This window comes from Lissotriton helveticus, chromosome 6, assembly GCF_964261635.1.
Source record: "Lissotriton helveticus chromosome 6, aLisHel1.1, whole genome shotgun sequence".
Lineage (NCBI taxonomy): Eukaryota > Metazoa > Chordata > Amphibia > Caudata > Salamandridae > Lissotriton > Lissotriton helveticus.
In genome coordinates this window covers 250,575,501-250,597,912 of record NC_136067.1, presented here as the reverse complement: position 1 = coordinate 250,597,912, position 22,412 = coordinate 250,575,501, and the positions used below count along the sequence as shown (strand labels likewise).

The 22,412-nt window shown below is 43.3% G+C and overlaps 1 pseudogene; it reads left to right on the top strand.

Moving 5' to 3' along the window:
- LOC144762243 (solute carrier family 22 member 7-like) overlaps window positions 1–22,412 on the top strand; it is a 186,303-nt pseudogene that overhangs the window by 125,784 nt on the left and 38,107 nt on the right.

Below are 22,412 nucleotides of genomic sequence, written 5' to 3'. Positions count from 1 at the left end.
GAGATTAATTAATCTGTCTACATATGCTTAATGTGACCTGGAGCTCTACATTTGAGTGCTCGCTATTTTTATGATTTTAAAGTCTTTGCTATTTTAAATATTGTTCTTGCATTGCTGCTACATTTCTTTTCTGTTCCCCTTGAATTTGGCTCGCACTTACCTGGTCTCTCAGCCAGGGATGTGTGCTGTCCCTGCCCCGGTCCACTGCGGCTCCCAGTGCCGATTGATTGGAGGGCAGGGCGCCATCTTGGGAGTCCCGGATCCCAGTGGGACGCAAGTTAGTGCTCTAGCTGGGGGAGGGAAGATGTATAATTTGCCCATGCTCCCGAAGTCGTGCAACGGACTCTGGCGTGCCAAAGGCGTGCCAAAGGCAAGCCTGTCTGGGCCCGTCCGCGACCCAGGAGTGCCCAGTGCCAGTCATGCTGCCGGTTTGGAGTCTGCCGCCTTGGGGCGCAGGCGAGTTTATAGCCGTGATGAACTGCTGGCTCTGGACTCGCGACCCTGTGCGGTAAATAAACAGTGGGCTGTTATACATAACCTCTCTAGTACATGTTCCATCTGCAACTTCTGTTTTGACACTAAACTGCCCGGCCAGGGTCCTCCAGCAGTTAGGGAGATTGGAATTTTTGCGGTCCTTATTAATGCACGTTCGATGGTCAAACATGCTTTTAACATTTATGAGTTAATGCTGGATAATAAGTTAGACGTTTTATTCATTATGGAAACTTGGTTAAGTGAGTCATGTGCGCCGGTGGTCGAGCTTGCTATCCCCGGGGGTTATCATTTAGTGTGTGCTGATCACACAACTGGGAGAGGGGGTCGCATGGTTGTGGTTTTCAGGGAGGCTTGGGCCTTCACGTGCGAAACCTCTAAGGATTAGGCGGAGGTGGAGGCCCTGAATTTTAACTTTATTCTGTCACCCCATTTCACGTTGGGGGGTTCACTGGTGTACCGCCCTCCCAGCCCTACTGGAGCTTTCCTGAAGACTCTGAGGGATGTTAATATTCATTTAGATACACCGACGGCTCCTGACCCCGCAGTTTTGCTGGACCTATTTGCTCTGACTCAGCTAACCCAGTGGGTCAAGAAGCCACTACACACGGGTGGCCGCCTGATTGACCTGGTGTGTTTTAATTTTGATATGCATGTCATGGATGCGCTCCCTGTTACATGGTCTAATCATTCTTTGATATGGTTTTCGTGGGACACGGGGAAACCCTCTCCTACCAAGGTCTTGACTCATGGCACGCCTACCCGGAAGATCTATATCCCTGCACTATCTGAGGCCCTGTTACACACAGATGAGGGCACGGTGGACTGTTTCAATGCCTGGTTTAGTCAGGGGGTTGAATCATCAACGGCCCTACCCTTCTAGTTCGTGGTTTTCGCTGTCTCTAAAAGAGTCGAAACTGGGCTGTAAAAAGTTGGAACGCTAATGACGTGTAGCGTATTGCCCTGCGGCTAAATCTGCTCTTCGCGCAGCTCAGAGAGATTATTATGCAGCTATTAGGAAAGCTAAAAGCGATTATTATGCTGAGAGAATCACGAAAGCCAACAACAATAGTAAGCAGATCTTTACTATTGTCAGAAGTTTTATGTCCCCTTGTGCGGAAGAAAAGACTTTCCCAGTTTCCCCCCAATGGTGTGAGGAGCTTTCCGCTTTTTTTATTAATAAAATACAATCCATTCAAGATAGTTTGGGATCGCCTTCGGTGGAGCAGAGGATCTCTTCATCCATAGTTCCCCCACCTTGCAAACTCATTAGTCCCTTGTTTTCTCAGTGTTTGCAGGCAGAGGATTCTGACATTCTTGCTATTCTTAAATCTCTTATGTCCGTTTCCCCCTCTGACCCATGCCCAGCTAGAGCCTTAGCAGGGGTAGCAGAGACTGTTCATTCAGAAGCTGCTGCTGTCATTAATCGATCTCTTCAGTCGGCTATAGTACCAGCACAATGGAAACAGGCCAAACTTCTTCCTCTTCTTAAAAAACTGACTGCAGACCCCTCTGTACCTTCCAACTATCGCCCTATTTCTCTATTGCCGACGCTGGCCAAAGTATGCGAAAAGGTGGTCTTCCGCCAGCTTGATACCTTTGTGGAAACATCCGGGGCTCTTCACCCAGCCCAATCTGGATTTAGAACATCCTACAGCACAGAGACCGCGCTGGGGGAGATGGCAGAGGCGGTTAGGGAGTGCTGGGATGAGGGCGGCAGAGGGGCCCTGATTTTGTTGGACCTCTCTGCCACCTTCAATACAGTGCCTCACCAGCTCCTTCTTGCCCGGCTCTCCTCCATTGGCATCTCTGGTGCAGTGTGGGGCTGGTTAAAATATTTCTTGGATGAGCACACCCAGCAGGTCTGGATGCCCCCCTTTTCATCCTCTGCCAGGAAGCTATCAACAGGAGTCCCTCAGGGCTCTACTTTGAGTCCTCTGCTTTTTAATATCTATCTGACTCCGCTGATCTTCCCGGCAGAAGAACTGGGTGCTAAAATCATGGCATACACCGATGACACCCAGCTACTATTCACCTGGAAAGGCTCCGAGCTGAGTACTGGGGTTGCACAGAGGTGCCTCTCAGCTGTGTTCACATGGCTGGCACGGGCACAACTCAAGTGCAGTGAAGAGAAATCTGAGATACTGTTGTATGGCCAATTTCTTCTGCTTTTCAGAGAAGCCCTGTGGCCTCCGGATTTTCCTTGCCCACGCTCTGAGGGTGGCCTGGCAAAGAACTTAGGAGTATGGTTCAGAGAAGATCTCCGGTTCTCAGAGCATATGAAAAGGCTTACGGTTGTCTGATTTGGCACACTCAAGACGCTGAGTAGGTTTTTTCCTATGCTACTGCAGCCGGCGAAGGAAATGGTCGCGCGGGCACATATCCTTTCCTGGCTCGACTATGCCAATGCTTTATTCATTGGTATCCCTGGATACTTGATGAATAAACTACAATTGATTCAGAATGCGGTGGCCAGATTCTTATTTAACATCTCTAAGAGATCCAGTGTGAGGCTACACTTGCGTGACCTACACTGGCTTCCCGTGGCCCCGCGGGTGCAGTTCAACACTCTTACCCTAGCCCACAGAGCCCTGCATGACTCAGGACCTTCCTATATCAAGAAGCGCGTGGCCTTCTATAACCCCGGCCGTTCTCTGCGCTCTCCTTCTCACCGATTGATGATTACTCCACGGTTCCGTCGTTCTAGGATGGGGGGCCAGTCGCTTTCGATTTCACTTTGTGAAACAGTCTTCCTGACATACTGCGGCATACTCAGGATTTCCGCGTTTTTAGGAAATTACTCAAAACTCACCTTTTTAACCAACCCATCTAATTAATCTCTGCTCCCTAGGCCTCAGTTCATTTTCACGCCAGGGCACTCCTGAGTATTTGTGCGCGCTACAAATCATATATAACATAACATAACATAACAGAGACCCAAGGATTTCGCACATGTTTTTGTATGATAATAATCGCTGGTCTTAATTCTGGTGCTGCCGCATAAGAATAGCATAAAGGGGGACCTTATTGACAAGGCAGCGTTAAGCCACCTTACCTTGTAAATAAGGCAAAGGACCCATAGCCACAGGAACGTCGTTCCCGTGGCGTTAGGGGCTTTTAAATATGCCCCACAATGTGCACTTGGCAGTTGAGGCCTGTCAATGTTTACTTGCCACCAATGAGATGGCTTGAGCAACATTTTTTAACTTTTTAAAATGTTTTTGAATATGTATTAACAACATGTTTTGATATTCCCTGTTGTAATTATGATTAAGTAAATGTATATCTGTATTTGTATTTTTTTTACTTTTTTGTGTACCTCCATTGGAATTCCAAAACACAAATAAATTAATAATGAATACAGCTTTTTTTGTTTCAATATTTTAGTCTCACCCTCAATCATTTGGCTAAATAAACTATCCTTAGCACCAAAGGAGGAACCTAATTCAGGAATCCAAAAGGGTTCACAACTGCATACCTCATTTGAACAATAGAACTGATTTCCAATAAAATAGCAACGTCTGCTATTTATGACTGAGCCAGAAGATAGCCAGCCTGATAAACCCATTGAGCAAAGGCTAGGCGTTTCTTCTTGAACCCTTAACCTCATGCGCGCGGCGGTTTTTCCCGCCGTGCGCGGAGTTTTTAAAAAAACGCGTTACATGACAAGCTCAGCTCGTCATGAGCGTACGACAGGCGTACCTCATGACGAGCTGAGCTCGTCATGAGCGTCGAAGGGGTTAAGCAAAGGAAGCTGATACTAGCGTAGTATGTCCTATGACTCAAGTCTCCTCTACAAATTCCTCTTTATTTTCTCAGACACTGCTCTCAGTTCATGCAACGTGTTTGATTGAATACACAATTAACAGACAAGGCCTTGGCACCTCATTGGCTTACTTGCTTTCTGTGGAATCATGCGCTTTGTTTAAAGACAATGTACGCAAAGGCACACAGCATAATATGTTATTTATTAAGATCGCGGTTTCTTGAGTCGCTGATTAAGGTGTTTATGGACATTAGAAATGTACTGGCCAACTGAGGTTCAACAGTTAAGTTTATAAATCCCTTACTCTCCATGGTCTGGTACACATACAAGCAGAGTAAATCACTGGTCTAGAGATCACAAAATGATTTTTCTTAGTGGTACTTCCACCAAGGACACTGTCATGATCATTTAGAACAACCAAAAAGGAGACCAGGAGAAGGAGGGCATTGAAATGTGGAAAGGAAGCGACAGGCAGATCATCAAAAATAAATAAATACAGCTGAAGGTAGGAAATACAAGAGAACACAAGATAAATAAAGATGAGGGAACACAAAGGCTGGGTGATTGTACCACAATACACACATTTTTCAGGTGCCAAACGAATGATCATTGCAAGTGGATCAGTGGAGAAGTGTGGCTCACCGATTAGAGCGGCAGACCCTGAGGCAGAGGTCTGGCCTGGGACCAGGGTTCAATTCCCGACGCGGCAGGGTCTTGGGCTCAATGTCCACGGACTCGATAATTCTCGGCTCAGTGCCTAGTCTAATCATGGGTCCCACTCTGCAACTCTGGGCAATAGCTTGCTTAATCTCCACAGCGGCCCCAACAGCGCTTGGATGCCTGGCCTCACCTTGGAGGTGCCCAGTAAGGGGGCATCTCACAGGGAAAGCCAGGAAGGGTTCCACAGAGGTATACAGCGCCAAGATACCTTTCAGGTGATAGTGCGCTTTACAAGTATACACACATTTACATTTACATTTCACAAGTTGAGTTGAAATAGGAGTGAGTAAACTATAAAGTTTACTGTTTTACTCTGAAACAGTGGTGCAGTAATCTAATGGTTTAATCACCATTTTTCATTATGCAATAACCTCAACTTGTGCTTCTTTGGCAACCTTTGTGTGCGTAAATCAGTGTGACATGGTCTAATGTTGCCATTAAAGGGTTCTGGTGACATCATAAAACATAAGCCAAAGATTGGGTAGTTTGCAAATGCTAATAGAAACCCAGGAAGGCAATATAGGACTATGTAACACATTTTTCATAATGCATGTTTATTATGTGGTAGTTAGCTTGAGAAACTTTTTTCTTTAAAGTGCAGCTGACAATGGGCACTTGTTGCCATTATAACACTTAGGTTTACCTTTCATGAATACGGTGTTGATTATAAGACACTGGACAATGTCAAGAGTCAGTGGTTTTATGCAATTTTTTGGCTGCAGTATTTACCATATAATTACCAATTTATCAAATATGCCACCTAATCTGCGTGAATTTCTGATTTCATAAAAATGTTTCTAGCTCAAATGGATGTAGATAATACTGCTGATAAATTAACACATAGGGGCTCATTAGGATTGCGGTTTTCCCGCATCCTCCAGGCCGGCGGAAGCCACTGCCGGCCCGGAGGATGCGGGAAAACCGCCGGGGAAGCACAAAAGACCCACCGCCAAATTAGGATGGCGGTGCGTCTCAAAATCGGTCCGCAGCTTTTCCGCCGCGGTCGCCTTCCGACCACGGCGGAAAAGCTCTAACATGGCTGGCGGTGTCTATCAGACACAGCCAGCCATATTAGGATGGCGGAAAACTGATGCCTTTCCGCGGCGGCTTTTCCGCTGTGGAAACGCATACGGAGATTTATTTCGGGGCCCGTTGCGGGCCCCTAGGGTGACGAGGGGTGGGGGGCGCACATGGGGGGTACCTATGGTACCCCCTGCATTTGCGTGCACGAAGCGGCAGGCACCGCGTGGTGCCTGCCGCTTTGTGCATGCAAATGCTAAGCATGCATATTTAACCTTGCGGCGGGTGCTGCTCAAGCAGCACCCACCGCAATGTTAAATATTGAGGATGTGACCGCCAGGCTGGCGGTCACATCCTAATTGCACTGGAGGGACCGCCGCTGCCCCTGCGGAGGGTCCCTACTCCTCTAGGGTGGCGGACGGACGCAGGTCCGTCCGCCATCCTAATGAGCCCCATAGTTTGCCTTTTGCTAGAAAATTGAGATAAACTTGCTTCAGAACCTAAGTGTTCCTGGCAATGGTAAAGCCCTGCAAATCTGATTTGGGGGCTGTGATTATGATGATTATGACCAAAAAACAATAACTCCTGGCATAATTTCCTCCCTGTAACTGAGCATGAATTCCACAAACTAAAACCATCCTCCCATACTAAAGACCCCCTCCCTTCTAACCTTGTCCAAGACCTAAAGCACATCATAGTCCCTTCCTGGACCACAATCATCAACACATCCCTTGCTACGGGAAGTGTCCCTAGCTCCCTCCAACTTGGTCGAATCTCTGCGATTATCAAAAATGCTAATCCTGATGACTTATACAACCTCTGCCCCATCACTAACCTCTCCCTTCTTTCTAAAGCCCTCGAAAAATGTGCCTTGCTCCAATTAGACAAACCCATCGAAAAATGCAACCTTCTGCACCCCTTATAATCAGGCTTCATAAAAGGCTGCAGCACTGAAACTGCCATGCTTTACATTGTTGATGACATCCACCACTCCCTTGATAATGGTGAGACATGTCTTCTTATCCTCCTCGATCTCTCCACAGCTTTTGATACTGTTAACCACTCTGCCCTTCTTAATGTGCTCAAAGATCGCTTCGGCCTCAATGGTACTACCCACAATTGGTGTGTCTCCTATCTTCAACATCGAACTCAACAAATTAAAATTCAAGACTGTCTCTCGAAACCCACTTCGGTCAACCTAGGAGTCCCCGAGGGATCTATTCTCTCACCTTCACTCTTTCATCTCTTTATGGAACCCCTCACCCTCATTCTAAAGCAAGCTGGTATTAACTACCATCTTTATGCCGATGACACCCAACTCTGTTACAAAATCAAAACCCACCTTGACATCATTCACCTTAATAACACCCTCACTAAAATCCAATCCTCGTCCCACTTTAATCATCTTAACCTCAACCCCAAAAAAACTGAAATAATCCTCTTCTCCCCCAAAAACAACCCTCTCCCCAGTCAATCTTGGATCTCTGACCTCGGTGCCCTCTACTGCTCCCTCGCCTTGTCCAACTCAGTAAAATCTCTTGGCATCTCCATTGATACCAGTCTAAACCTCAATGTCCACATCAAAAACTCAGCTAAAAGAGCCTTCTTCACTCTACGTCATCTCAAGAAAATCAAACCCTTTCTCCCAACTGAAGACTTTAAATTAGTGATTCAATCCCTGGTGCTTTCACGAATCGATTACGGCAATGCCATCCTCACCGAAATCCCCAGGTCCACCTAGTTCCACTCAAATCTGTCCTCAACCTTGCAGCCAGACTCGTCACCAACTGCAAATGGTTTGACCACATTTACTCAGCTCTCAAAACTCTAAAATGGCTCCCCATCGAAGGCAGATCTGCCTATAAAAACGCATGCATCACACACAAAGTCCTCCATCAAAATGCACCTCCTTACCTTGCCAATAAACTCTGCAAAGCGGGCAGCATACGATCCCTAAGAAGCACTAACGCTCCCCTCCTTGTCTCCTTGTCCCACCCCTGCTAAAAAAGAAAGCCACTCAATCCCGCTCCTTCTCCGGAAATGCCCCCCACATCTGTAATGCCCTCCCAAAAGACCTACGATGCAACCCTTCCTACACCAGCTTTAAAAAAAGATGTCAAAATTCAACTCCTCAATAAATATTGGGGGTCTCTACTTGCGCCTTAAACTCACTCCTCCATACCTTTTTCAACTCTGTTCTTATCCTATAATGATGTTGTACATTTTGTAATTTTTTTTCTCACATGTTTCACAATCTTGTTACGCACAATGATGTTTTTGTTATTCATTGATGCTGTAATTTGTAACTAGATGCATCATGTAAAGCGCTCTGATACCTCTGGGTCCAGCCAGCACTATATAAAACCTCTAAAATAAAATAAACCAAATAAATGGTTAAACCTATACTTCACAGGAAACTGTGATTATTCAATGGTATTTGCATATGACTTTTAGGAGTGTTTGCTTTATTGTCTATGTAAAATTAATGTGTTAGTGTTCAGTGCTGTTAAATGCAGTATTAAATGTTGTATAAGTTATTATGGGGAAATGATGTTATTGTCAAAGATGTTTATGAAAAGGTTATAACACATGCTAAGTTACGTGAATCTGCCAGATATTGTCTGACCGTGACTTACTTTAACGTGAGACCAGTTGTATCTGCACTGTAATCAGTGCTCTTGAAATGGGGACAAAGGCAGAAGTGGGTCTGGACTCTCTAGGATGTTCTCCAGGGAGACCAAAATGTTGGCGTGCCTACCTTGAAAAGGATGAGTTTCCCACATAAGTATCAATATTTGAGCACCAAATGGGACCATTGGCTCCCACTTATTTTATGGTGAATATAGGTTGTGATCTCTTTGGATTGGGAAGAGCTAGGAAGATGGGTCAACTGATTCTACAATCAGGATGACCAGCCACTAGACAAAGACCTATGAGCCTATCTGTGAATGGTAAGGTGTGGATACAGAAAACCAAAATGTACAGGTGAGTTGTGGATGGTGTAAGATGACCATAGATGGATGACCATAGATGAGGGCAGGAGTTATCCCTGCTACCTCATGAGTAAGGTGAGGAGGTACTTTGGGTTATGGCCAGGTGATTACATGGGTCAAATGGCTCTCTATGGGCTTTGGACTATTAAGGTGTCCACGATGCATGTCCTGGTCAACTCTTCCTAGACGGTCAGTTGCTCTTCACACTGAGCATGGCAGCTGCACCTTTTCCACTCTGGAAACAACAGTAACATTATCCAGGGCATGGGACTTGTCACTGGCCCCTTAGAATGGCAGCAAGTCATACATGTGGAAAATTTGAATCAGCACTAATGTGTAAAAACTTCCCTGGATATTGTCCAAGTTTTAGATTCTTGGTCGCGACAGCCACTATTTTTTCATGTGTGAGTAGCATAAGGCAGTCAAAGCATTGCCTTTTTCAAAGTTTAAAATCTTCAGCTTGTCAGCAAGACGTATACCTTGACCTCTTGTCCAGTGCATGTTGCAACAAGTCATTCCAGTCATAATCGATCAAGTTCAGGATGTCCCACTAACTGGCAGCAAATTTATTGCTGGGTAATGGCTAAAAACTATGGAACTAACTTATATAGTTTAAAAAGAGTTATCATAACAATACTGGAAGCTACTAAAGAAGAAACAGACAAGCTATCAGAGAACTTAAGCCTGAGAAATGCCCTGAAGGTGATGGGGTTCTGGCAGAATTTCATCAGTGGTTTTCCCCGTTGTTGGTTTACTGACTCCTCGAAGTCTACAACGAGGCACTGGAAAATAGATCCCTACCTACGACTTTGCAGGAGGTGGCGGTGACTATGATTTTAAAACCAGATAAAAACCCCTACTACTGGAATTCTACAGGCCAATAACCCTCCTAAATCTCGATGCCAAAATACTAAGCGGAATATTGACAACCAGATTATTGCCATAAATGCACCAGCTCGTACACCCCGACCAAGTCGGGTTTTTACTGAGGCAGAACACTATGTACAACCTGCGGAGATTGCCACATGTGTGGCATGCCCCATGCCTGGAGGCTAACCAGTACGCACTAGCAATGCTGGACAGTGAACAAGCGTTCAATATGTATGGGCAACAATCAGAAATATGGGAGTGGGGTAGGGGGTTTGTCTAATCGGTAAAGTTAATCTATACCAATCCAACATCTTGGATACAATTCCGGGGGATGGTATGGGAACAATTTATACTAACAAAAGGCACTCACCAAGGTTGCCCACTATCCCCACTCATATCTGCAATAGCATTGGAGCCATTAGCTGCAACATTAAGGGGGAAATTGAGGAGGTGGGGAAATCAACTGGGAGATACCAACCATGTGGTCTCAATACATGCAGAAGATACACTGGTGAATATGCGGCATCCAGACGGAGCGGTCCAGGCCCTTATGAGATTACTAGAGGAATTCAGGGTGTTATCCGGCCTTCACCTCCATCCTGGGAAATCAAAATTGTTCCCCATGGGGAGCCTGGAAGAGAAACCGTAGAGTGAACTACCTGATGTGGGCCTGCCGTGGGTGCCTAATGGGGTACAATATCTAGGGGTCTGTCTCACACACAAAGCCTCTGCATGTCTGAAGAATAATATAGGATGGAGGGTATTAATAACTCTATAAAATTCTGGAAGGAGCTCCCATTGCCTATGATGGGGAGAATTGCATTAATAAAAATGGTTATCCTACCGAGATGCCTATGCACCATGCAGCACTCTCTATACAGAATCCCAACTCAGTACTTTACAAAGATGGATAGCGTTTTAATCAAACTCTTGTGGGACTCAAACGAAAGCCTGAAAACTTGCCACACTCAACGGAAGTGGGAGGTGCAAGGAATGGAAGTGCCATGATTAGAGTTGTATTATATGGCCACTCAACTGCAACACACAGTTCACTGGTTAGATGCGAATCATAATTGTGAGAAACAGCGGGTACAAATAGTGCGGCCACTCTTCAAGAACTTCTCACTCTTGGGGCGGGGGGTGCCTGGGGCTTATCCATATATCATCCAACATGTCGCAACCGTATGGGAGATAGATGTCAAGAAGGTTGTCGGCCATGCGCCCTATGTCCCGGATTTGCCACTGTGGGTGGTAAAACCCTTTAACTGATAGCAGACTCAATGTCCATCAAACAATGAGTGGAAGGAGGTTGTCTCACAATAGGAGGTTCATACAATAATTAACAATTTATAACCCGAGAGGAAGCTGAGCAAGCCTTCGAGCTGGGAAGAGGGCAGTTCCGGCATTATGGGAAGATTACAGGGTTGGCTTGAGAGCTGTGGCCCTCCTTCCTACAGGAGCCTCTCAGCACCTCAGTGCTAAGGGTAATAGTTTACATTACAGGAGCTTGCAGGTTGGTCTCACATATATACAGGGTATTCCGTGACGACCTCCCGGCAGAGCCCATTCCAGGGTAGGCATGGTGGGACGATGCAATAGGTGAACCCCTGACAGATCGAGAGTGGTCAAAAATACATGAGGAGTGAGTTTTAACCCCTCCCATGCTCATGACGAGCTCAGCTCGTCATGAGACGTGGAACGCTCACACGCGGGGCTAATTCCCCTGCTGTGCTGAGCGTTCCATTAAATGGGCATGGTCGTGACGAGCTCAGCTCGTCATTAGCACACGAGAACCGTGGCTCATGACGAGCTGAGCTCGTCATGAGCACCGGAGCACTGTGTGCTCCCCCTCCCCCCAGCACAGCAGGGGAATGTGCCCCGTAGCGAAGGGACTAAACTGATACAATATAATATTATACATCAAACGTATTTAACCCTGCGGACTATAAGCAAAATGTATCCAGTGCGCATGAACTCAAGCCCTAGATGTGCTCAAGCAGACCCACAATTCATTCACAAGATATGGCAATGTCCAGCACTAGCTCAATACTTTGAAAATACAGTAAACCAAATGCAAAGTGCCACAGGATGGAACATTCCCAAAACAATATAGGCTGTAATATTGGGGCTGCTTCCAACACCCAAATCTAAAAAACTTAGCAGAAGGTTTGTGCTTCTGGGACTGGTTTTTGCAAAGAGGTGAATAGCGATAAGAATGGCTAAATTCTGATCCTCCAGCAATGGGCAGATGGCTGAAAGAACTAAGCGAATGGGGAACAGCAAAATTAATCAGAATGAAATGGGTCAGAAAAGATGAGAAGATAGAGGAGGATGCCCAAGCCTGGACACTCATGATGGTGGATGGTAGGGGCCGCCCTCTTACTTCACTGTGGAGGCCATTAAAGGAGGAGGAGATGAGACAGACAAAGAACGGGGAGTCAGATTAAAAACAGGATAGGGAATGCATAGTGTATAGGACTGGCCAGCCTCTTGAGGGTGGAACATGAGTTTCGAGACTGAGACACGACCGGGAAGGCGGATGGGAGGGAGTTAATTTGATTAAGTTGGTATACCTTGTATGGCAAGGACAAGGAAGGGGTCAAGTTTGAACCTTCAAATGAGACATGAAAAAAGATTATGATGATGCAACATGAGAGGGTGAGGAAGGGGAAGAACAAGAGTATGAAGTATTACTACTTTACTTATGCCTTGCTATCATACTAAGAAAACCAATAAAGATGTTTTTTATAAAAAGAACAATACTGGAAGCTATAAAAAGATGATCAAATGTTAATGTTATTTGTATTTATAGAGCGCAAACTGATACCCGAAGGTGTCCTGGCGCTGTAAGAAGACCTACAGTGGGCTGGGAATAGAAACATCCACTTAACTAGAGTAAAGCCACGTTTTTAATGCCTTTCTGAAAGGCAGGAGGTTAGGAATATTTCTGATGTTCAGCGGTAGAGTTTCTGCGACTTTGCCGCATTCATCATGAAACTCCTTCCGCCCGAATTAGCTTTTTTTACTCGAGGGATGCTCTTGAATTTTTGGTCGGCTGACCATAGTACTCTCTTAGGCATATACCAGGTAAGGCGTTGTTGTAAAAATTCTGGTCCAATGCCATGAAGAGCTTTAAATACTAGGCATAGGGCCTTACATTGGGTACGTTTACTGACAGTAAGCCAGTGGAGTTGTTTTATTTTGGCGGAGATGGATTTATATTTAGGTGTAGTTGTTATAAGTCTGGTTGCCGCATTTTGCAGCATCTGCAGCTTGTTCATCGACCCTTTATGGACCGTAAGATATAGACTATTACAATAGTGTAATCTAGGTATTATGAGGGCAGAGACTACAGTTTGTTGTGCGTCCTTCGGCAGTAGGGGCATGATTTCTTTGCAGAATCTGAGAATGTACGAGGTAGTGGAAGTAACATGGTTTATTTGATCGCTAAAACTCAGTTTATCATCAATCAAGATTCCAAGGTTCTTGACCTTTTTGATTGGCACATGTCGGGGTCCCATCTCATCTGGCCAACAACTAAGGGTCCAAAAGGTGGACTAATTTCTAAAGAGAACAACTTCCGTTTTACTGGAATTGAGCTTCAGGCAGTTTTGGAAGATCCAGTCTCCCACAGCTTTTATACACTCCTGCAGTCTTGTCGCGGTTTTGTGTAAGTTCTCTGGTAGATGTTACAAAAGAGCCCCAGTTAGGCACTGAGTGATGTGCAAAGCCTGTTGTAGTGAGCCTGGGAATGTGTATTAGAACTTCCTATTTCAGTTAATAAAGTAGGTTGTATGTAAACGTTTGACCATGCCATGATCATGGTGACATGCATCCAGCAAATAAAGAGGAAGATTAAACCATAATCAGTGAACACAAAGATGAGCTGCAGACACAGACATAAAATCAAATGAAATTTCATTACCTAAATATAAAACAGCTGACTTCTTAATGCACTTCATTGTTCTCAGGTCCTCAGTAAGGTGGCAAAAGAGGAGAACACTGGTGCCAACTACTCATTCCTAGACTTATTCAGAACCCCAGTACTGAGGAAAGTTTCAATTGGTACAGCAGTTTTATGGTAAGGATTTTTTTTTTAATCTACTAAATATTCTGATTGATCAAATTCACTATGTGCGTTAATGTTCCTTTTTTATTATATTCTGCCCTCTCGTATTGCCTAGATTCTTTAGTTTTTCTTTATATGTGCCATAGGCGGGGAGCTGCGGAGGGGTCGTTGTATTGATTAGCTGGGGTGACGCTTGCGGGGGGCCTTGTATGTATTATGTATATTATTCCGCACAATTGACCACCTTATTGCACTCTGTAGGTAACGTTATCAGTAATACATTATGTTTGTACCGTATGTGATGCTAAACAGTATTCAATGCTTAGCTCTGTCGTTAACGAAATGCGAAATAAAGTTTTTTTTAAAAAGAATTATAAAAAAAAATATTCTGATTGTTACTTGTTTTTTACTGCAACAGAGTGGCCAAGATTATTCCAGATGATTGCTTGTCACTTGCAGGTTTGGTGCTTCCTTCTCCTACTATGGAATAAGCCTCAACATCAGAGGCTTTGAGCTGGACATGTACATGACGCAGTTCCTCTACGGAGTCATTGAAATACCATTCAAGCTGGGCATATACATCCTCCTGAAGAAGGGCGGCCGACGTCATTCACTGGCCTGGACCCTGCTGCTCACCGGCTTCTGCATTGGCATAAATATTGTCATTCCAGTCTGTAAGTTTCTTTGAAGAGCACATTTTTATGTGTCATTTTTTACTAATTATTTTTCCCATTAACATTTATTACATAGTGGTCAATATATAAGAAAAACTAGGAATCTAATTCAAATGATCACAGATAATGAATAGTCTTGCAAAATAACATACATTGAATGAAGGCGTGGCAGCAAACTCACAGCGAAGCACAATACCAGTATCTTTTCCAAAGCAAATACATTTTCTAATATGACGTTTTACTTTATAGAACACATTTTCCATTCAGCTGGCGTTCTAGTGCTTGAACTTAATAAAGTGTGAAAACTGCAACCAAAGGGGACGCAATAACCTGCATAGAGGGAGGTGTTTTTCTCTCATTGCGGGAAGATGAATTGGGTGTACCCAGGAACTAAGTTAACTTGCAAAACAGTGTGGTGAGCCCTACCCTTTCACAAGTAAATGTAAAATGAGACCTTGGTGAAGGCAAACCTTTGTCCCCCAGGGCAAGACCAGGCAGTGGTGGGCTCCAAGTGAAGTGGAAGGGAACCGTCTCCTAAAACCAGATTGCAATGAGAAGCGGGGAGAGGACTCCTCATTTCCCTGGCAATACATCTGGGAGAGCACATAGACTTTGCACAAGGAAGAAAGGGTTTCCCAAACTTGGAATTTAGGAGTAAGGTGCAAACTGTTTTACCTTAATGTGGGAGGAACCAGAAGTCACACCCACTCACAGGATAGAGCAAACTATAAGTATAGCACAACAAAGAACCCTCCTTAGAACTCTTTCTGGGCCACTGAAAGATCAGAGAACTGTCCCCTGCTTGTTGTAACCTGTGAGGAGCCCTGAAGGACTGGATCTAACCCTTCCTGTACCCAAGACAAAGACATGAACACCAAGGGTTAGAGGGCTGATCTTCCCTGCTGAAACAGAACTACTACAAGCTGGAGAACCATGTTTTCTTGCATAATTAGTTGCCCAGTAATGACTAGACTTCCACTTGACTCTGCACAAGGCCTTTGCTGAACCAAATCCTAAAGACGTAAGAAGCATCCAGAAGGATAGGACATTTCAGTGAAGAGTTGAGGAAAAAGGGACTTACCACTGCAAACTATTGGGACTTGCAAGATTTCTTACCTACCGGCTGCCTGAGAACTTGCACCAACCACCAGAACCAATAGTGACTATTTGCTGGGGTAAAGTAATAGGATCATCCCACAAGGAGTTTTTTCCGCAGCTGGTCCTCAGCAACTAGGTATACAACCCTGTTAAACGCTCTTCGGACACTTCCTGCAGACTGGAGAAATCCAAGCTCCATTTCATAGACTAATCCCCATTTTAGAAATCTTAACCAGCTGAAGGCACTAAAAGTATCCAAGCAATGTGAAGACAGCCTTCATGTGAAATTTTAATTTTTCTGCCAGAATCAATTTCTTTAGTGGTATCTCACTCAATGGCCATCCGACTTTGATGGAATCTTCCCAGATACAGCTTGCTGCCTTACTCTGCTGAGAGAGTCTGACTTCTATCTTGTGGACTAAGTCTGAAATCCTTGCCCGCGCCACATTGCTTGGTCAGCCTTAAAGTGCTCCTAGGTTCCAGCCTAACGCAACAATAGACTATTAGTGAAGCTTGGAGCTTTTTGGCACTATTTTCACTAATCTCTAGTCCCTATCTCAGATGTTTATGTTTTTCTGTCATTTTATTAACATTTACTCTATTTTTGTGATTTGATCTTTAATGTTTGATGTGTTTTAACTTTATTACTGTGTTTGTGGTGCATAAATAACATACCCATTGCCATGTGTTAAGCCTCTCTCCTCTGTGCAACAGCTTCAGGGGATTGAGCTTAAGTTCATTTAGTGACCTTTGTGGTTCACCCTGAGGGGATAGTGATATTATTCATCATGTGGGCATTTGCCCGTCGAAATAATACTTCACTTTCTTAAGCACATTATTGTGCACAAACCCAGGGCCCAAACATTCTGAGAAAGAACACCACGTAACAAAAATCCACTTTCTCAAAACTATCAACCCCTTTCAATCTGACACACTCCTCTCTCCCTATCAAATTTCATTATGCTCACACTAATTCCCAAGGTCCCTTTTCCACGGCCCCCCAATGTAATCACTGAATGGTCACCAACCATTAATGTACTCTCCACACATCCTTCTGCCTACTCACGAATATTGCCTCCCTCTTACTCTTGTAAAGTACACACATTCACAGACTCAAGTCCCAATTTTACAATTGCTATATAGACACTATGCAATGAATTGAGGTTTGGCTCGTTACAGTCTCCAATCTTGCTGTGAGAAACAGGAATTGCAATAAAGATCAACTAGGAACTAGAAGATCCTCCTCCCCCTTCTCTAGAAGAGTTATTAATGAACTCCTGACAGACTACATTTCAAATGGAGAGACGACGATAAACCAAAACAAAGAAGAAAGAAATCCTTTAATGATCCTAAATGCTACTCTTAGCAGCATACATATTTACTATCCAGTCTGCTTAAAGAGGGGTACCCACAACAACCTACACAAAATTAAATTGTCTAATTTTTCCAAAGCACACTTACTGGAATAATCTCTGAGCTGCCTCCTCAACAACTGTAGATTGACAGCAAAACAAAACCTTGAGATTGCTTCTATCTCAACACGTACTAGACCTAATCCTTCTATAGAAGCCTTAACTAAGTGATTACGCACAGCCTGGCAGGGGGCACATGGACCCTGCGAAATACACCATCACCTCATCGGACAAAATATTAACAGATACTAACTCAGTTAGGGTACATATAATCTACTGCCTTGTGGCGAACAACCTAGTCTACTCAAAACAGCCATGGAATTCTTAGCCACAACAAAATGTATTCAAAGAACAAAATCTATCTCAGAGACTTCAACCTGCATTAGACAGATCAATCACACTCTACTGTATCAATTCTTTCAGCCTAGCTTGAAAACTGCAATCTCAACCAGCTCTGTGTCTCCCTGACCCACAACCAAGGAGCAATACTGATCTGATTTTAACAAATAAAGACAAAATGAAACTGTACAACATGCTACCTGTTGACTGATCGGACCAACCTCTTATCTTTTTCTATACATAATCACTCTCATAATTACTTCCAATGGTGATACCACAAGACAGGGTATGATTGAGAGTCTTTTTTTAAATTAAACGAAATACATCCACTTCTCATTGGATACCAATGACCTGATCAATTGAAATATGAAATCCGTGATAAAGGCGCAGAATTATTTTCTTTGAAAATCCTTAAGAGGCAAGAAAATAAACATCTGTAGCATGGTTCTCAAAACAACTGAATGAAGAATTTAGACCGTAGCACACTGAAAGAAATGGCAGCTTCCTGCCTTCTAGCCATAGCTTTATATCCCTTCAAACTAGCCTAGGAAGCAGAAAGTGCATCAATGATTTAGTTCTTAAATGGTTCTTGACTTTGTAGACAAGTGTCCCTACAAATCAAAACAGCACCTTCTCTCACAATTCCTCACCTAGACAAGGGTTCACTAAAGGATCTATGCTGTCTCCAACATTTTTCATTTTTCAATTTCTGCCTGGAACTGTTGGCCCGCTCGCTGAGCTTCTCCGACATCAACAACCACTTCTACACAGATGAGTCCCATTGTTTCTTAAAGATCTCTCTTGCAGATACAAATATCCCATCAAACCTTAAACCTTAAACCTTGATCCATTGCTTGTCACTTGAAACTCAATCACACCAAAACAGAATTTGTCTTCATCTTCCCTCCCCATTCTGCTTTCTCCCAGGAAAGACTTGGCTCCAAGATGGCGTACTTCTGAACACTACTCCTAAGTTTGTAGATGTGTGAAATCACTGGGATTCTATCTTGACGAGCATCCCAATCTGCAAACACTCAACATCTATGCTGCTAAACCATATATCTCGAAGCCAGAAATCAAACAAATGACACAGGTCTCTGTCCTCTCATGACTGGGCTATGATAACTTCATCCTAGTTTAAATTAATAAAATACACTTGGTACGCACCAACACAGCTCTGCATGGGCCACATGATTGGCCTCGGGCACCATGACATACGAACACATTTCCAGAATGCTAATATCACTGAACAGTCTTCCAAATGAAAGAAGATAAAATGACATATTTGCTTGCATCACACACAGAGTAGAACACACAAGGGCCCCATCTACCTTGTAAGTGAACTACATATATCAGGAAGTCAAAGGCAGCTTAGGGCTGCAGGGACCTTTGCAAAATTATGAAGATCAAAATATTCCAAAATAATGATCAGTTCTTATTTGCTTCTTCCAGTAGTTGAAGAACATGCTACAAAGATTTATTCTTGAAAACCACCTTTCATGATGAAGAAAGAACAAACTGGCAGTACAGAAATTCAAATACTATTATTTACAGAAAACTATAAATAAAACTTCCAAATTAACTTTTGTTGTATTTATCTTACCTTCGAATCAGGTTCCATCACCTGTGTTACCATCAGGTTTTGTTATGTATACTATTATTTCAGGGCCACTGAGTACTCACCTGCAAGTGCTTTCAGTCGCAGGTGCCTCTCTAGAGCAGGTTTAATATAGGAAGGACAGCAGAAAACGAATTGCACTAGTCATTAAATGCCACCAATAACGGAAGCTGATGGGTTTCTTCTTGATGTTGTGCAGGACGCACTAATCCCTTTCACTGACTTATTAATTTCTATACATATAGTTGTATTTTCTTTCCGTCTAAAATCCTTACTTAGGTAACTGTGTTTTTAAAAGTGTCATTATTGCCTATGCTTTATGAATGGAAAGTAAATAAAGAATAGGCCAAAAAGGAGAACAGAGGGGCCGATTCACAGAACTAACTTAAGACAAAATCCTAAACCTACAATTTAATTTTTGGTATTCACAGAATGAATTTAAGACAAACTTAAGACAAAATCCTAACTTAAGTCTGTCTTAAGTCTGTCTTAAGTCTGTCTTAAATTCATTCTGTGAATACCAAAAATCGTAAGTGCATTCTGTGAATACCAAAAGTTGTAAGTTTAGGATTTTGTGTTAAGTTAGTTCTGTGAATCGGGCCCAGGGTGTACACCTCAATAAGTACATTGAGTGAAAATGGCTCAATTGGTCATGAACGGGGTTTAGTACTAGATAACAGTAACTTGAACATCACTAGAGTAACACAAGTATTCAATGCTTATTGTTAAAAAGGTTGACTCTATATCAATGCTCACACATTAAATATGAAAATCCATGTTTGACAATTTTAAAACTTTCAGAATAAAGTGCATTCTTTTCAATATCAAAGCTTCTTGATCCTGGATGACAATGTTCCCACCAATATCACATAGACAGATAGCCACTAGGGTCTTCCTCAGGGCACCAGTTCAAAAGTAAACACCCAGAATACCTGGGAGATTTTTGTGTAATTTCTATACTTATGTATCCCCGTATTTCATTTAATCCATGCCTTTTTCTGTATCTAAGTCTCCTTAGTTTTCACCAGCACTTGTGTGTCTCTCGTCCTAAAGTTTGCTTTTCGGTTGTTTCTGTTTCTACTGTTTCCAGCTTCATGGTTTATCAGGGCTAAGCTATGAGGGATTTAGAAGGCTGGAGATTGGTAGCAGTCTTGACGTGTATAAAATGGTATGCCTGATCCTGAATCTCCAAACAAAAAAGTTGAGCAGGAATCCAATAACACCTCCACACCACACTCTGGTCTGTAATCAATCCTATTTTTCTAACAGCTCCTTTCATTCCTCCTCACTCAACACCTCACACAACAAATGTTTGTGTGTATTTGTAATCAGAACTTTCCAAGATGATCAAGTTACCCAGTAGCTGGTTATAATTCTCCCTATGTATAATAGTTGCAGTCATCTTTTCAGCAAATAATACATGATCCATTTCAATACTAAAAGCTCATGTTCTGCCTAAGTTCTCTATAGCAACCATGTAGTCATCAACCTGAAATTGCTTTACAGAAAGATTTAAAATGTTCTAGTTCAATATTCTTCCATCAGACTTCAAGACTATTGTTCTTTATCTAAGACTACCCACAAAACTGGAAATAAAGCTCCTGAATGGAGGCTAAATAAACATGGGTGGCTCACACACCGCATCATGAGAAATCCCATAGGGAGATCTCCACCCTCAGGTTAGGTGGTTCCCCCACTCCCTTATTATGCATTATTAATTTTTAGAAGTGAAGTAGAGAATTACTTAAAAGTAATTAAAATATATTTTAATGGGATTTATTGTTACCTTAATTAATACATTACAAAATGGTTGATTAAATTTTGTATATTTAAATGATATGTTTTATTTTTAGATATTGTTGCTAATATTGGACTATATTTATATGTAGGTTTAACTAATTTACATAATTTACCTTAACATTATGTCCTATGAGTTTTTTTTTTAAGTCCTCCATTATTTTCTATGGGAGCGTGTTGCAGTACCAGTGTTTGGCTATATGTGGTTCTGGACTTACTCCCGCTGGTCCCTTCTACATTTACAACAAGGGCCATCAAAACGATGAGGGTCGTAAAGCATCAGATCACACTCAGTTTCCGTATTTCCCACTGTATTACAATGCAGGCGGCCAAAACTGAAACCGGCCAGTCATTCTTGCTGGATTTCGATGGGCTCAAGGAGCCTGTCGGTCAGTCGGAGACCGACAGGTAATCCCAATGGATGGCGTTTCCACCATAAGGATTTCAATGCCGGTTTATCGACAGGCTTTCCATGACTAGCTCTCCGTCATGAAAAGCCTTTCGGAATGAGACACATGGTGCCCTTAGCAGATCCACATTCATCCTCTGGCCTCCGGTTGGGGGCTGAGGTGTTAATTCCTACACCATGTGGCAGGTACCTTGAGGTGCCTGCCACGTAGTGCAGGGATGAACATATTCTCCCATTTGTCTATGGGAGCTTGTGCTGCAGCCGGTTTAGGACCCTAGCACAAGCTCCCATAATCAAATGGGAGTATGCGACTGCACCATCTGTGGTTGCATTGTAATTAATATATTTATTTATTTATTTCAAAGGTTTTATATAGCGCTACTGGACCCGAGAGTATCAGAGCGCTTTACAAGGCAGGTGAAAACGAACAATGGAATAAATTAAAAATGAAGTAAGAACGAGTTACAAAGTGATAGTGTAATCAGCATGTCTAATGGGGCAAAGAGAATAGAGATAGAAATTAAGATGGAAATGGATAGTGAAATTTAGGAGAGAGAGGGGGTGAAGGGAGGGGGAGTAAGAATATGAGGGCATAGAGAGGGGTAGTAAGGAGGAGTGCATAATAGAGGAGAGGGGAGTGAACATGTAAGGTGTCATAAACATTAGATACCCCAATACTTGGAACATGTACAGTGTCAGTAACATTAGATACCCCAATATTTGTTGAGAAGAAGTATTTTTAGTTCTTTTTTGAAGAGAGGGTAAGAGGGGTTGCAACGGATATCTTTTGGGAGAGAGTTCCAGATTGTAGGAGCGTTACCAGAGAACGCACGGGATTGGGTCTTTTGACATTTTAGTCTAGGGGGGATCAGGACAAGGGAGTTTGTGCGCCTCAGGGATCTAGAGCAACCTGCTTTGTGTAGTTTTGTTGCAAGGTAGGAAGGGGTGTTTTGGTGGAGAGCTTTGTGAGTGATGCAGGCAATCTTATAGGCGGATCTACCTTCTATTGGGAGCCACTTGAGATTTTTGAGGACGGGGGAGATGTGATCAAATTTTGAACAATCGGAGATGAGTCTAGCAGCAAGGCTGAGGACAGATTTAATTGGAGCAAGATGGATTTTAGGGTTGCCAGCCA